This window comes from Saimiri boliviensis, chromosome 16, assembly GCF_048565385.1.
Source record: "Saimiri boliviensis isolate mSaiBol1 chromosome 16, mSaiBol1.pri, whole genome shotgun sequence".
In the NCBI taxonomy this organism is placed as follows: Eukaryota; Metazoa; Chordata; class Mammalia; order Primates; family Cebidae; genus Saimiri; species Saimiri boliviensis.
This window is the reverse complement of record NC_133464.1, coordinates 24,057,446-24,071,844: the sequence shown is the minus strand read 5'-3', so window position 1 is coordinate 24,071,844 and position 14,399 is coordinate 24,057,446.

Below are 14,399 nucleotides of genomic sequence, written 5' to 3'. Positions count from 1 at the left end.
GATCTTGACTCACTGCAACCTCCACCTCCCAGGTTTAAGCAATTCTCCTGCCTCAGCCTCCTGAGTAGCTGGGATTACAGGCATGTGCCACCATGCCCAGCTAATTTTTGTGTTTTTAGAAGAGATGGGGTTTCACCATGTTGATCAGGCTGGTCTCGAATTCCTGACCTCATGATCCACCTGCCTTGGCCTCCAAAGTGCTGGGGTTACAGGCATGAGCCACCATGCCCCATCCTTCTCTGTATGGTTTAATTTGTCACTTTTACCACCTGTTAGATTTCATTTCTCAAACTCTTTAGAAGAGTAGAAGGTGAAATAAAACTTCAGGTAAATTTTCTCTTTCATTAATTGAAACTTTAAATCAGTATTGTGTTAAAGGCCAGATGATTGTATAATAACTACATTTTTTAAAAAATTTCTAATTATTTTAAGTTAGAATATCTTATTACTATTATCTAGAGATATTTTCTTTATGGAACTGGAATCAAGACTATTACAAAGATTTAGAAATGTTTTAACTTCAACTCTACATGTTCTCACTCACAGGCAGGTGTTGAACAAGGCGAACACATAGACACAGGGAGGGGAGCACTGCACACACTGGGGTCTGTGGGGGGAAATCAGGGAGTGACAGCGGGGGGGTGGGGAGTTGGGGAGGGATAACATGGGGAGAAATGCCAGATATAGGCAATGGGAGGAAGACAGCAAACCACACTGCCATGTGTGTACCTATGCAACAATCTGCATGTTCTTCACATGTACCCCAAAACCTAAAATGCAATAAAATTTATATTTAAAAAAAGAAAAAGAAATGTTTTAGTTTAGCTAGCACATTATGGGCTAGTCTGATATTATTGTATAGTTATTAATGTTCAAGTTATGTTTACAAAAATATTTCCAGGGCAAAGTGCAAAGATCACAATAACAAGCAAACCTATTTGTCTCCCTTGTTTTTTTTTTTCTTTCAGTCAGTCTTCCTCGTATGAGTGGATTGTTGTATTTTATTGCAAGAAACAGTTTTCATGCAGAGATTTAAGCTGAAAATGTGTATAGACTTTTTCTCTGAGTTAGGGATTTGAAAATAGTATTTTATATGACTCAATTATTTGAATTTTTTGTCAACAGTCAACAAAACACTTATGAATTTTAAAACAAATCTTCTCTCTAAGACTTTACCATTCTGGATATTTAATGTCACAGATATAGAAGAGAAGGTAGTTTGCCACCACTTTAATCAGTATTCTGAAACAATCTGATAAAAATGTATGTTTCAGGTTTTCTTCATATAAAAGAAACAACAAGCAACAACAAACATATCAACAATGAAACTTTAAGAGTTCCAATTTCCTTATATTAAAAAATCCTTAAGCTTTATATAATCTGCATTAATTTATACTTCTCTACATAGCAGTTCAAAACTAGTAAAGATATAGATAACACACAGTAACAAGAAGTTTAATGTGAAGGTTTAATAGCTATGATAAAACAAAACCTATAGTATATACGGAAGCTCAACATGGGAGAGTACCCAAGGGAAGATAAACTCAGAAGAGGTCGAGACATAGCTGGAGAAGATATAATTCAGATGTCTATAATAGTCACTTGTTTGGCCAGGCTGGAGCTAGTCTGTCACTATTGAGAAAGCAGTAGGCCACCTCTCTTCTGGACTACAGGTTAGAAAACAAGAAATGAGTAACAGGTATCACAGGTGTGCCGTGGGAATCTGAGCAGAGTAGGTACAAGTAACCTTCTGAGAACACAGACTGTGTAGGTCCTGTGGAAAGAGTGACAGTTTGGTGGGTGATCCTTCTGGCCACAAGCTGCATGTAGGCTGTACAAAGGCTTACAGAGGAAGTCAGGCACCACCAGTAGGGCAAGAGACGTTATGGCAAGTAGGCCACATGAGTTGTTGGTCATCAGTGCAGCTGGTAGTTTTCAGTGTCCAGATGTCTACGGAAAGGCATCAACAGTCCTCCTCTGCCCAAACTCTAATTAGCAGGAGATTCTCTTCTTCCTACAATGTCCTTCCAGAGCTCTCTACTGGGAGAACCTAACATGCTCACTTCAAAGGAAAAATGTCCAAAGGGATACTGCTGTTTATTCTACACCATTTATTGAAGGGTACATTCAGACCTGAAAGGCAATGAATTGATAGTGAACAACATGATTAAGTTCAGGTTATTCGTTCTTTGGTTAGTCAGCTTCCATAAGCATCCCTCTACACATATTTGAACTCCTCAGTATAATAAGTCAACTCTACGTGTCTACCTAAATGGCACACATCTCTCCTTACCAGTAGAGGAAGTCTCACTATTCTCCAAAATGAGAAGACACACATTTCCAACAGTTATTGTATCTATTAAGGGCTGCATTTCTCACTTTTCAAATTTGGCAGGTGGTTTAACTGAATAGTCTGATTCATTGAATATTCTTTTACTTAATACTGAATTGCAAATTAACCTCCCATAACTAGTATATAAAATATCCAAAGAGGAGGGCAAGAAAAGAGGAAATAAAAGATTGATTAGTACGTAAAATAAATGCATGAACGCAAGAAGCAGTTGGGAAACATACAAACTTTTATACTTCTTGTTTCTGTAGTTCGTCATGGATCATAGAAAATATCTGACACTTTGCTCTTCAAAGACAGATTTCATTTTGTCGTTGTTACTCTCAGCCGGAATCTCAGTTTCTCTTCCAACTTTACCTGATGGAATATTTCAATGATTACCAACACTTCATTCTGAAAAGGAGAAGTAGGGGAGAGACAGAAGAAGAGAAGGAGAGAGAATTAATATACTAACATTTGTCTAATTGGGGAACCTAAGTAGGGGTGGTATATGTTGTATTCATTATATTAATTTTTAAACTCTCAGCATGTTGAAAATGTTAAGAAGTTGACAAAAGTGAAAACAATATAAAATCTGTGTATAAAATCTTAGACACATCCAAATACAAATGCATTATATTTGAGTATATTTCTACCTTTCCTCAGTTCCAAACCGAAAAAAAAGAGTGAATTAATAAGTTGGACTCGAATATTCAGATAACTTCCACTTAATCATTTCCTTTTTCTTGGTTTACAAGTAATGCTGTTCTTATTTTGAGTGTAGTGTTTAATGTTGTGTCAACCTGGCAGGCCCATGGTGCACAACTTTTGATCAAATGTTACTTTGGATGTTTCTGTGAGTGTCTTAAGGTGAAATTCACATTTAAATCAGTGGAATACTTTATAATATTATGTTTAGAATATGGAACATATATTTACATAGTTCCAAAAGTCAAAATTATTTTGGAAGATGGTATACAGAGCAGTATCATTCCTTTGCATGTCTTTTATTTCACTACTGTCCACTTTTGGTATATATATTCACTTTCAGTGTTTTCTAATTATCCTTTCTAATTTTTATTTTTGTAAACATAAGCTGATAAAACTACATTTTCTCATATGCTCTTCTATTTTACTTAAAACTAACATAGTATATATAATCTTTCACACTGTCTTTTTCTTTATTTAACATGATCCTTTTCCTACAGAGTCAGCCCTTTCTTTTGCTTTTCTTTTCTTTTCTAATTGAACCAATTTGTAACCAATTGTACCTCACTTTTAATTTTTTTCTTAGTTAACTTGAATTTTCCTTATTATAAGTGATATTGAATTCATTATAGTCATATATATATATATGTTGAATATATTATTTTCATATATATACCCATATATGTTTGTGTGTGTGTTAGAACAATTTTATATCTTTTTTTGTAAATTGTTCATGTATTTTGCCCATTTATCTCTATTGTTTTGGTCTCTTTGGCTCAACTTTTAAAAATTCTTTACATATTTGGAATATTATGCCATTAAGCCATTATCTAAAATATATGTTAAAAATTGTTTCATGTAGCCAGTCAATTGTTTTTTGTCTTTGCTTATTGTATATTTTTCTCATAAAAAATTTTAGTTTTGTATAGTCAAATTTACCAATCCTTTTTAAAATTTCTTCTTCTGAAAGTTTTTTTGTATACTCAAGCCATGGAGGAAGTCACCACAAAATATTTCATTTTGAATATAAAAATTCTGACTTTTACAGAGATTATTTGCCTAAGCCCACAAAGCCAGTAATACCCAAGCCAAAACTTCAAATCCAAGTGATTTCAAAGGATGTGAGCAAAAGCTTCACGTGCAACTGCCTGTTTGAGAAGAAGGCACAAGACCTGTGCCTCGCAGACGGGAAGATGATGTCATAGAGGTGATTCAAAGTAATATAAAATCACACAATGTGATGTATAAGCAAGCATTTTACAAAGATGTGGACTTCTTTTACTTTATGAGCCTTAAAACCTAGTGACAATTTACCTCAGTTTTGAAGGATGCAAGAGGTATAAAATTAAACCTAATTAAACCTACTCTCACAAATATGTTCGGCACACATTAATTTGGGAAAGATGTGGAAAACAAATAGTACATCCAGTTTTTCACTGGAAAACAATTTTAACATTGTATTTGTTTTTCAACCAAGTTCTCTTTTTGATTTGTTAATTACTGTCATAATTTGTTAATTACAGTTAGTTCTATCTTAAGCTAATGTGAAGATGAAGAGATACTTGGAAATCATCTTAAATTCTAGAAATTTCCTTTTGGGATGTATGTTTACAGCACAATAATGTCATGTGGATGTCCCACCTCTCTCTTTGTGTTTTACTAGATAAATGATAGGGCTAAAATATTACTGAGGGTCATTTTTCTCAGCCTTCCTGAAAAACAAAATGTGTGTGAATCCCGGGTATTTCTTTTTCTTTTCCATTTACCACTTGGGCTTTTACAACTGCAAATGCTACTTAAGAATTAGCTGTTCCAGTTATTAATGGGAAAATGGGATTGTTGATAGTGAATATTAAGATAACTTTTAGTCATTTTAAGACTGCTTTTCAGTTTATTTCTTAACATAATAATTTCACATTAGGAAAAAATTAAGCTATCAGAACATCCTCAGGAAGATGTAGAATTTATATTATTCTAGGCTTATTGCTTGGAAATTGTTTTAGAAAAGCCAGAATTCTTCTGTATGCCCCTTTGGGAACTTCTGCTTCTTAGTTATAGTAGGATTTAAAGCAGAGATTTTTTGCTGAGACATTAGGAAAAAGTCTAGCATTTTCATTCGATTTCTAGTAAAGCAAAAACCAGCATATAAAAACAACACTTTAAAATTATAAATTATGTATTAAACACACACCTTCTAGATTGAAAAAGTTCTTAATAAAATATTTTTATTAAATAATTATGACAACAATATGTAAATTAAATGCTAAAACCAACTTTATAATAAATGTGTCTACATAATTAATACAAATATCTATGCCAGTGTTTTAAACATGGTTGGAAAATTAAACCAGAGTTCTAATTTCAATGTCACGACTACAGTACTGAAGAAAAACAAGCATTTGCTATTGTATATTATACATTATGTTAACCTACTATGGTACCTGAAATTTATTATGTCTTTAATGAATGTGAACATTCTTTTTTCAATATTGAAATTCAACTATCTGTAATTCATCAAAATGTATCTAACTACCAACTCTTTATAAATCCTACATAGTAATAAGGGAAAGATAAACATAATATGATGTATAGTTTTAGTTATGACCTATATACTACTTCAAGGCAATAAAATGCAAAAAGAGTAAAAAGGAAATGAATCTTCTAAATTTATTCATGTAAATCACAGTATATTCTTTATTTTTAATGTGAAAAGTATACCATTATATATATATATTCCACATTTTCTTTATCTTTTCAATGTTATAGATATTTCAAGAAAAGCATGAAAATTGAACTCTGTTCTTGGGATAGAGGCTAATTTTCACCCCAGGAATAGGTCTCTCCATAAATCAACATTTTTACTGGGGAGTTCAGGTATACTGTTCATATATTTAATAACATAAAATATGACTAAATCAGTTTCATTTATTGTAAAATCTTGTAAAAGAAGTACTTCACCATGAATTGTGTAGCAAAAAACACAGTACTTCATAATTAGAGCATCAAAATTGGTCCTTAAAGAATCTTGATGTCAACATCAGCATTGTCAATTATTAGACACATTGTATTCAATCAGCTTCTTTATCACTTTCAGTTTGTCTTGTCAGGATTTGGGCATAAATTCAAAGATTTATATAACATTTCTAGAACAAAATGTTACCTTAAAGTATAATTTTGTAAGTATAGTTTTCATCATATTAGTTTTGAAATGTATTTACATACGGAAGCTTTGTTGAAAAACAATCATCTATAGAAGCTCGGAATCACAGAGAGTAAACGCTGTCACATCTGCAATTCAGTGCTGCTCCGGAGGCACATTTTATAACGCAAGAGCTGAGCCTAAACACGGTGCTTAATCACTGAACAGCTATAATGAATATAACACTGCAAAAGTCATAGAATTCCTAATTTTGTAACCATTGTGAATAATTAAGCTCAAATATCCCAGCCTTGACTAATTCCACATTCGATTTTTCCTTTTCATTGCCCACCGAAATTATCTTATATCCTGGCTTAAGTTAGAGGTCAGAACTGTCAACGTGTCAGAAGGGATTCGATTGCTGCAGCAAAAAAGATCATAGTAAGACTCCTTCACAGACCCAGTCAGTACTATGGAACCAGGCAACAAAATTATATCAAAAGAGCAACAGACAATAGTGCCACAAGGTAAAGCAAAGGCATGTGCATACTGAGGAAGCTCTCGCCCTTAGCTTTGATATTGCTCACTGGCTTCCTGCTTCTACCTATCCGGTATCTACTCTTCTTGTGTGCGTAGATCAATGTTGTTGCTTTGTAATCAATTTGTATGTTTGTTGTGAAAACAGATTTAATACGATCATTCTGTATTTATGAAATTTATCCCAAGAGCTTATAGTTTTGGAATTTACTTATTTAGCTAGTGAATATTGTGCATCTAAAAATTTGATAAGCCATTCACTTTCCACTTGTAAGTGCCCGGCTTGAATATAATTTTTAGCATATTCTAATAGGATAATCTTATATTCTGAATAGCATGATAGTAAGAATAATACTTGTGTTCTTAAGAAGGTGCCATTTTTCACTAGTACTCTATGTGAACAGACAAACCATTCCAAGAGAAGTAATAGGTAAAACCGTGCGGAATTTGAAAAACTTCCTTCTTTCATAGAATAAAGTGCTCAGTTCATCACAGTTTCCTTTTCTAATTTTCAAGTAACAGACACACATAAAAATAAATTGCTTTCTATAAACAGGTATCAACTTAAATATACTTAGTAGAACAGTCTACAAAAGAAAACATCCTACAGAAAACTGTAGCAGATTTATGAAAAATCTAAACCTAAAGAGATCACTATGTTTATTTGTATTAATATATTTTAGCCACTGTAGAAAAGGATTAGAATTCAGAATCTCTGACAAGCTGGCTAATGACTACATCTCAGGAGAAACTTTGCTTTTGTTGCAAGGTACAGCTATAAATATTACCTGTTTCTCCTGGGAATCCTGTTTGCCCTTCTCATTCATTTCTCCCTTTCACTATTGTCATTCTCTCAACCAGAGAAATAAAATATTCCACACTTGTGTCAATTATTACTTTACTTTTCTTCACTGTTTTACCAACTATGTATCTGTAAAGAACATATTTTTCTCTTTATAAACATTTTATAAAGTCATGTATTTTTCTGTATTTTTGAAGAAATCTACTCAACATTAATCTTGCAATGAAGTCATATTTATTCATTATATTGATTAAGTAAAATATATTCACATGCTACAACCTTGATGGACATTTCAGCTGTTTGTTCTTCTGTGTGGTGTTCATGTGAACATTTTTATGTATATTGAGAAGTGTTTTTCTGTAGTTCACACAAAGTAGTACAATTGATGTGTCATAGTGTGAATGTAAAATGTTTCCTCAAACGGTTGTACTAATTAGTACTCTTGCAAGCAATAAAGAAGTTACTCATCCTGCTCCATATTACCATTTGGAATTCTCTGCCCTTTAATTTTTTGCTGGTCTAGATTGGATGACACCTGATTAATGTATATGTTAAATACTTTTTAAAAAATATAGCCACTCTTTATTGCTCTTTTTGAAATTGGATATTCAAGTACCTGCCCAAATTTTCAATGTTTTTGTCTTTTGTCCTCTTAAATTGCAGACTACAAACACATAACTGTGTGTTCAGGTCTACATATATGTGTGAGTGTGCATACATATTCTAGTTGCTAATCTTATGTGTAATTTCAGTTTATCTTCCAATGACTTTATGCTGTCTTTTATAATCATATCTTAGCAATTTCAGTGAAAAATTTACAATCCTTTTTATCATAATTTGTGTGTTTTCTATCCCTTATTTAGGAAATTCACTCTTGTTCCATAATTATGAATTTAAATAGTGTCAAACTATTCCACATTTTCCCTCTCATATTTGAGCTAAAAAAGTTGATTTCATGGAGATGGAGAATAGAGAGGTAGTTACTAGAGTCTGTGAAGGATAAGCGAAAGGAAAAATAAAGACAAAGTGGTTAAGAGATACAAAAATGTGTTTAAACAAAAGGAATAACTTCTAATATTCAATAGTACAGTAGAGAAATTATAGTTAATAATTTACTATATACTTTAAAATAAAATATTGGAATTGTAATGTTTTCAACACGAGTAAAAGATAAATGTTTGAGGTGATGAATAAACTAAACACCTTGATTTGATCATTACACATTATATGCATTTACTGAAATATTATATCTATGCAATAAATATGTACAAATATTATGTATTAATAAAAAAATTATAAAATGAATTACAATTCCTGAAAGGATATAGGACTATTTAGTTTTCGTATTTCCTCTTGTGTCAGTTTTGGCAAGTCATATTTATCAGAATTTTTAATTATTTTCTGAGTTTTAATGTTTTCATTACACAGTTATTCATATTATACTATTTACACATTTTCTCTCTGTAAAATCTCTGTTGCTAACCATACTTTGGTCCCATATGTGGTAATTTTTTAGCTCTGTTTTTTCCCTTTAATAATACAGCAATTAATCTGCTTTTAAAAAATGTTTTTAGAGAAATATCTTTTGGTGTTGCTAAATTTCTCTATTTTCTATGCTTATCTCTATCATCTTCTTTCTATTTACATTGGGATTATTAATTACATTATACATATAGTGTTTGAGACAGGGTCTCATTCTTTCACCCAGGCTGAAGTGCAGTCATGGCTCACTGCAACCTCAACATTCCCAGGTTCAGATGACCCTCCCACTTCAACTTACCAAGTAGCTGGGACTACAGGCATAAACCACAGTTGTGCTAATTTTTGTATTTTTTGTAGAGATGTGGTTTCACCATATTGCCCAGGCTGGTGTGGAACTCCTGGGTTCAAGCAATCCACCTGCCTCAGCCTCCCAAAGTGCTGGAATTACAGGCATGGGCCACTTTGCCTGGCCATGTATTGTATATTTTATGACTGAATGTAAGATCATCATGTTATGATATTTCTTCAATGCTATTTTAAGCTTTAAAATATGCTATTCATTGCTTCATTTTTATTTTAGGCTTCATGGCTTGCTATGTTTCCAACTAAGCACTACTTTTAACTGCATTGCATAAATTTTCATATATTATCTTTTAATGATCATTCCATTCTAATTATATTTTAATTACCCTGTGATTTAAACTATGAGCTGTTAATTATTTAAAGGGAAATTAATTTATTTATTTTTAGGGTTTCTAATATAACAGTATAATTTATTTTGAAATTTATGTTCATGTTGTCAGAGAATGCACATCACAGGATTTCGATAATTTTAAAATATATTTGGGAGTTCCAATTTCTAAAATGTTTTATATCTTTATGTGCATTTGAAAAAAAATCTGCATTCTATAGTTGCTGGATGTAACATTCTGTTCTATATATGTCAATCAAATCAATAATTTTTATGATTTCATTTATACGCCTTATGACTTCCTAAATATTGATATAATTATTCTACCAATTGCTTAAAGATGTATAATTTATTGCTATTCTTTCATTCAAGTCTGTCTGTGAATTTTTCCCTTGTATATTTCAAGGCTCATACACATTCATTAATGAATGTTCTATTTTATCATTGGGTCCCCTTACCTCTAGTAACACTCCTCATCTTGCAGTCTATTTTATCTAATAATGACATAGCTTCCATAGAACTCTTGGGCTTTTTTGTTTGTTTGTTTATGGTATATATTTTGCATTACTTATTTTAATTTATTTCCATATTTGAACTAAAAGTATGCTGCTGGTATACAGTGTATATAGCATGGGTGTGCTTTTTATGCATTCTGCCAATCTCTGCCTTTTAGTTAGTTGTGTAGAAAATGTAATTATTTATAATGTTAGGTTTACATGTATTATTTTATATTTGTTTTTTATGACATCTGTTTTGCTTTTTCTCTTCTGCTCACCCCCTCTCCTTTCCTGCTTTTTTTTGGATTATTTGAGTATTTTCATTATTCAATTTAAAAATTATCATTTTGAGTATATCTCCCTTTGCTACCTCTTTGGCAGTTGTTCTAAACATTACAACTATTTAATCTTTCATGATCTGCATATAAGAATAAATTCTACTTAACATAAGGTGGAAACCTAGGAATCAGGTTAAATTCTACTTCATGTAATGTAAAAACCTCAAATGTATAGGCAAAAAATATAATTGTACTTCACATAATGTAGAAACCTAGCTATTTAACCCCTTCCTAAATTGACATGTGTCTTAGTTGTTACACAAATTACATCTAGATGTGTTGAAAACTTTGCCAGACACTAATTTGTACTTTAAACAACAAAACATTTTAAATAACTTAACTGAAGAAAAGAAGTATATTATATTTATACAGATAGTTACTATCATTATTGTTACTACTTCATTTCCTTTTGAAAGTAATTTGTTTCCAGCCTGGAGAATTTTCTTCACAGCACTTCTTACAATGTGTCTCATGATAAAAAATTCTCTTAGATTTCTTTAACCAGAGAATGTCTTAATTTGGCTTTTATTTCCCCATATGAGTAAATTATTCATATTTGATTACCCAGCATAAAGTTCTCTAGTATTTTATTAGTATTCACATTAGCCTTATGCATTATTATTTTGTTCAGTGCTTTTAGTTATAATCAATAGAGAGGATGATCTATAATGGGATTCTGCTATAGCAGAGCTGGCCTTTGTTTGTAGTGTATTTGAATCTCTGTGCACCTGTTTAAAAATGCTCTAGTCCTATAACCCAGATCAGTCACCACCCAGTACCAAACTATTTGATGTCTATAACTTATAAACAATGTACATGGTTACTTCTCTTTCCCAAATTAATAACCACTTTAAATTAATAAATTTTATTCATTGATAGATGTAACCAGACGTTTTTATTAGCTTTGCAACTATGTTTTATAATCTTCATCTGTTCATTTTCAAAAAATGGAATATAGTATACTCGTTCTTAGTTCTGCAAAACCAGAGGCTAAGATACATTTTTACTAATAATATAGACATTTATAATCTTCTAAATTATACATACATGCATTATACATTGTACTTTAACTCTGTAAAAAATATAATTATTTCTTAATGAAATACAATTATTCAAGAAACATATTCAACAGTTTTTATTGTAACTTTAATTAAATCAAATTAAACTACATTAATTTTAGAAATTATTAGATTATTACCCATTACTATATAAATTGTATGTAAGAAAACTTTTCACAATATTAAATATTCTGGCCTATATATTAAAGAAGATTACTGGATGTGATAAATGTCCACGTTTTTAAATAAAATGTCTATCAGCTTATATAAAATTATAAGTAGATACAAAAATATATTTATTATATACATATTGGAAAAATCTTTGTTTTCCACTGTAACTTGAATTAAAAACTGTATATTTCTTTTTAAAATAAGTTTATTATTAAGCATATATGTGAATATAAACACAGCCCCAAATAAAATCGCCTGGAAAGTGACTATGAATAGAAATGAAGATCAAGGGATAAAACCTGAGGAATTTGACTGAATTCAGTGAAAAGACAGGAAACGGCAAAGGAGATTGAGGAATCCATGACAAAGCTGAGAAAAGCAAAGGGGTTGGTGTTCTGTTCTTAACAGCTATTAAATGAATAATGTCTAACAGGAGGGTGGTAATCATCTTTGACGAAGATGGGTCCAGTAGCATGAAAATTAATAATGTCTATAGGTTTGTAGGATCAAAGAAGACATTGGGACATTTACAGAAGCTGTGTTTGGTACCATGCTTCAGGCAAAAGCCTGACTGGACTGTGTTTGAGAGAACAGGAGAATGGGAAAGAATCTGCATATACATTTGCTGGACAGGTATTTAGGTTCTAAGATGAGCAAATTTCTCAACCTGAGTTCGAAGGACAATTCTGTGCCTGGAAATAAATTCGTAGGTGTTCAGGAACTTCTAAGTTTATTGTGTCCATAAATTCCTATATGAGCTTATGTGTATTTTTTCACTATAAAGTTAAATTATATAAGCCTATGTTCTATCATCTAAATGAGCAACTTATAATTGAGTAGTGCTCTGCAATTACAAGACTCATCGTCCATTTCTGTTTGCAATCACATTAACAGGAAGTTATTCATCTTTAAATAGTAATTTAATGTGAACAAAAGCAAGGGGCACTTAGAAGAAAAATGAGGGATTCCAGAACAATTGATGACCACATGAGGTAATGTACCATGCTGGACTAAGATAGGTTTTAAAGTAGTCTGATTAGAAAAGGAAAAATGGAAAATACGCATTAAAAACTGAAGTACATGTACGCTATATTAGAGCTACAATATTATGGCTTACCTGTTTATCATATATGCGCTTTACAACAGAAACATATACTATGTCAAGATACAGAAAGTAATACAAAGGAAAGAAAACGAATTATGTCAACACTAAGCAAAATAAAACTGAGAGCTATATTAATATCAGAGAAAACTGGCATTTGACAAAAAGCTTTTATAAACAGAGAAATTTTATAATAATAAAAATTTCAATTTACCAGGAAGAAATTACAATTCTAAATTTATATAAATCAATTTTTAAAATGAAGAAGCAAAAACTGTCAAAATTAAAACCAAGACGAATCAAAATAACATTCAGAGTGAGCAATAACACAAACCTCTCAGTAATTAAGAACTCCCAGAAAATAATTACTAGGTAAATACAGATATGAAAAATATGACCAGCAAACATATATATTAAAATAATGTACATACATAACTAGCCTTCAATAAATATATTTAAGTGTATATTATGTGCTTATAAAAAATTTACCTATAATTGGCCAATATTAATCAATTATGGTGGTTGAACTCATACTGTTGTCAGAAATCTTTCCTTAAAATTAACTTATATATCGTTTTAAAGCAGGGAAATAAGTGATGCATACCTAAGTTATGCCCTCATCCACACACTCATGCAGACAAATCTAAGGTACTGGTTATCTTTAAGGATAGAGAGACAGAGATTGCAGGGAAATTCTAGGAAATGCCAACAAGGTACTAGTTTTTAACCTTTGTTATTGTTACATTAGTATTTGATTTGTGATACATTATTGAGCAGTGCATTTTAATTTTATAAAATTAATTGGATTCACTATAATTCAAAATAAAAATATTAACGTGCAAATCAAACAATAATTGAAGAATGTTCAAAATTTTAAAACTGTTCTATTTTTGAATGTTTAAATCATGAACATTATAGTTTTCATAATGTTTCCTATAGTGCCATAGGAAAGCACTCTCTAGAAAATAAGCACCTATAGTTGTAATAACCTCTAGGCTTCAGATAGTGTAGTTTGCACTATCTTAAACTCAGTCACTGCATCATACACTATAAGCTTGTTTCTTCCGCCAGCTCCTTAATATGCAGCTAGCATCAATTTCAACAATAACTTCCCAAATGCTCATTATAATAAACAATTTTTAGTGTTCTAACTAAACTCATTCTATTCTATTCTAGACTATTATTATAATTATTATTATTATTATTATTATTAGGCAGGGACTTGCTCTGTCACCCAGTGTAGTGGAGTGCAGTGGCACAATTTTAACTCACTGCAGCCTGGAACTCCTGAGCTCAAACCAACCTCCCACCTCAGTCTTCTGAGTAGCTGGGATGACAGGTGTGTACAATCACACCAGGCTAATTTTTTTATTTTTCTTAGTTTTTCTAGAGACAGTTTTTCGCACTGTTGCCTAGGATAGTGTCAGACTGGTGGTCTCAAGCGCTCTTCCCTTCTTGGTCTCCCAAAATGCTGGTATTACGGGTGTAAGGCATCACACTTGGCATCATCTACACTCTTTCTAGAATTTGAAACTGCTCAAAGTC